At 37.8% G+C, this 3,889-nt stretch overlaps 1 pseudogene across 1 annotated transcript; it reads left to right on the top strand.

The window, feature by feature from the left end:
* Positions 1–2,380: 2,380 nt before the first annotated feature.
* LOC308518395 (large ribosomal subunit protein eL6-like) lies at positions 2,381–3,376 on the top strand (annotated as a pseudogene). Its single transcript has 2 exons — positions 2,381–2,766; positions 3,272–3,376. The product of its transcript is annotated as a large ribosomal subunit protein eL6-like (transcript).
* Positions 3,377–3,889: the final 513 nt, after the last annotated feature.

The following is a 3,889-nucleotide window of genomic DNA, read 5'->3' as shown; positions in this document are numbered from 1 at the left end:
AAAAAAATAGGACAGCAAAGCCTAATTGTCAGCTTATCAGACACAGTTCATCTTTGAGCAAAAACCACTTTAGATAGGTATGTTGAGCTTGAAAACAATGTTCCAGAGATAAAACAGGCAAAAAAGGTAATAGTATATAATGGCAATATTCATAAATAAATATATGCCTATATATAATGAAAAATACTTCGCTACTCTTTCAGCCTTTTCAGCATTCCTTGAAAATGGACAATGTATATATTTTTTCTGATAAAATTATTTCATAACTCTTCTTACTTGGATTAGATTTCTCATAATGTTTTTCTCCTCTCAATTTTGTAACATTGGGTGTGAGGAAATAAAGAGTTAAATTTTTAAACAGTAACTGATATGCTCTCTAAAGCAATTATTTCTTCTGTCACCAAGAGATAAATGTACTACCACAAGACATTACAAATGTGCTCTTCTAGACTCTAATACAAATTACTGTCAGACCACACCACTTAAAGCCTTCCTCTTCTTATTTAGTAAAAGCCAATCTTTTTATTTTTTATGTATAAAGAAGAAAATATCTTGCTCTAATGATTGTTGAAAACATTTTAACAACTTTTAATCCTTTTAAAATAACATTAACTGTTTATTAACTCTTAGCATCATTCAATACTTAAGGACATTCTGGAACAAGTTGGTAGGAGATAAAGCCTCTAGTATGGGGTGGGTTTCCTACCATCTGTTAGAGTTACAGAAAGCACCTCAATCAATGAAAGGAACTCTAAAGTTAGTCATAACCCCAAACAAGCCTTATGAAGAAGAATTTAAACCACAAAAGTTGGAGTATAGGTTTACCTCCATTATAGTCTCATCCCAAGCAGAAATTATCTCAGGGTCATTCAGGGTATGTCGGTCTGCCAGGAGATTATGAATATAATGCATACTTTTAAGTTTGTACTATAATTTTTTTTCAATTCATTGCGCCTGTGCAAAGACGTCCAATCAGCAACTCATTTTTGGGGAACTGAAATTAAAAACCTAACAACATGGCAGTCTACAGGCCATGAAAAGGTGCCATGAATTAGGCGAAGGGTCAAGCAAGCTTGTGAGAGAACATTGAGTTTTAAATAAAGGATTCCAATCTATATAGTGGAGAATGACATAAAAATACAGAACAAAGGAGAGGTTTAACATCAGCCCAAGAGACTGACCAGGCTTTAGATGAGTTTCGAGACCAGCCCCACACATTCACACTAACCATCAACCCACTTTAATTAGTATGCCTTACAGCTCTCTGTTTTGTTTTGTTTTTCAACTAAAAAATCTATTTACAAAAAAAGTGAAGAATTAAATTTATGAATAAGTAAAGGGTGGGACTGAGAAGTAATTGCTTTGAGTTCAGAGTGGAGGTTGTGTGCTGGAATTAATGATAAATGGGTTAAATGGTATGCTGAGAGACTGGGAAACCTAGCTTCAAGACCATTTATCATGAAAAAAAATTGTCTATGCTTGATCTGGAAATTTCCACTAAGTTTAGAGTAGGGGACCACAAGGTCTTGACCTTTTCTCCCGCAAGATAATTTATACCAGACATAACAATGGCAAGAAACAGGAACAAGGAATATTCTGCATGTCATGATTTCTGTTTGCGGAAATAATGTCTACTTTCTATTTTATTATATTTCTATTAGATAGTAAAATCACTTCTCGGTGCCCTAAATAAGAACAGTTATATTTGGATGGTATCGCTTTCTTTCATCATATTTATTAAAAATGGTAATCCCATCACCCATCCTTCTTTGAAAGTAGTCAGCAGATAATTTCCCTGGAGTTTGGGCCATAGACAAAAAGTTAGTTTTGGTAGCCCCTTAAGCACTGGTGATAAATCTTAACTTCCTGGAATTTTGAAACAACAAAGAGAGAAACAGCAAAGAAACAAGATGCAATACACATACTATCTATTACTTAAAATTAACTTATTAGTACTTAATGCCACCAAATCATACACTTATAACAGTTACAATGATAAATTTTATATACTACAACTTAAGAAATTAGCTCAAGTTAAAAATTTTTAAAAAAGGCCTTTTCTTTCCCATCTTGCAAGATGGCAGCTGAAGAAGGATACTAAGAGGAAGAAACCTGAGCCAAGAAGGCTGATGCTGGTGGCAAGGCTAAGGGTAACCTCAGGCCAAGGCGCCTAAGAAGGGAAGACCCACTGCAGCTGAAACTTCGTCCTATTCAGAGGAATTGGTCGTTATTCCACATTGGCTGTGCATTCCCCAAAGGCCATGTACAAGAGGCTAAATCCAGGCTTGGAAAGAAATAATAGGAGAGGGTTCTTCCTACTGTCACAAAACCAATTGGTGGTGACGAGAATGGTGATACCCGAGTTGTTAAAGTTTGCAAAATGCTTAGGTATTATCCAGCTGAAGACGTGCCTTGAAAGCTATTGAGCCGTGGCAAGAACCCCTTCAGTCAGCATGTGAGAAAACTGCAGCCAGCTTCACTCCCGGGACCATTCTGATCATCCTCACCACAGAGGCAAGAGGGTGGTTTCCTGAAGCAGCTGAGCAGAGCTTGCTACTTGTCACTAGACCTCTGGCTCTCAATCTAGTGCCTCTGCATAGAACACACCAGAAATTTGTCATCGCCACCAAAATCGCTATCAGTGGAATGAAAATCCCCACTTCAAGACATTGTGCAAGCCCAGGCACCAGGAGGTGAGATCTTCGACACAGAGAAATACAAGATCACAGAGCAGCGCAAGGTTGATCAGAAAGCCATGGGCTCTCAGTAGATGAATGGATTAGAAAACTGTGGTACATCTACACGATGGAATACTATGCTGCTCTAAAAAGGAAGGAACTCTTACCATTTGCAACGTCATGGATGGAACTGGAGAGCATTATGCTAAGTGAAATAAGCCAGTCAATGAAGGAAAAATACCACATGATCTCACTCATTCATGGATAATAGAGACCATTATAAACTTTTGAACAATAATAGATTCAGAGGCAGAGCTGCCTCAAACAGATTGTCAAACTGCAGTGGGAAGGCCGGGGAGGGTTGGGGGGCAGGAGGTAGGGGGGTAAGAGATCAACTAAAGGACTTGTATGCATGCGTATAAGCATAACCAATGGACATAAGACACTGGGGGATAGGGGAGGCTGGGGGACTGTCTAGGGCGGGGGGATAAAATGGACACATATGTAATACCCTTTGTAATACTTTAAGCAATAAAAAAATTAAAAAAAAAAAAAAAAAAAAAAAAAAAAAAAAAGAAAGCCATGGGCTCTCACATCCTTCCAAAAATCAAAGCTGTCTCTCGGCTCCAGGGCTACAGAGCCTCCGCTCTGTGTTTGCTCTCAGCAGTGGGCTTCATCCTCGCAAACTGGTGTTCTAAATCTCGTACGAAGAACCTAATTAAATACCTGATTTGTTTCAAAAAATAACAAAAATAAAAAAGGCTTTGTTTAAAAAAAGAAAAATCCTTTGACTTCTTTCTGCCTTTTCAACTGCTGAGCTTTAGAGCCACGAACTGTGTGTGTGTGGGGGGGGGGGGGGGGAGATAACTAATTAGGACTTGAATGGAGAAAGAAGAAGAAATCGGTAGGATTGGGCCAGAATAAGGCAGGCCTTGAGACTGTTATCTCAGGAACGCATTTGGAATAAAACAAGTTTAGTCCTCAGCCATCTTTATTTTTGAGGTCTTTATTACCATTGTGGGGAGAATTAAAACAAATGACCAAGTAAAAAGAAGAGGAGACAGGTGGTAATTAAGAGCGGAAAAAATTAATTTTTAAACATTGAGAAGTCCTGGAGAACAGTGATTGCTTTGCTACAACTGCAGTGATATGAGGACTATTAATTTGTCTAGAAAAAAGAAAAATAGTTGAAACATCAAAGAATTAAGCAA

This window comes from Myotis nattereri (assembly GCF_964212035.1).
Source record: "Myotis nattereri genome assembly, chromosome: 4".
Taxonomy (NCBI): domain Eukaryota; kingdom Metazoa; phylum Chordata; class Mammalia; order Chiroptera; family Vespertilionidae; genus Myotis; species Myotis nattereri.
Note: the sequence above shows the minus strand (reverse complement) of the source record. Positions and strands in the feature narration are given on the sequence as shown.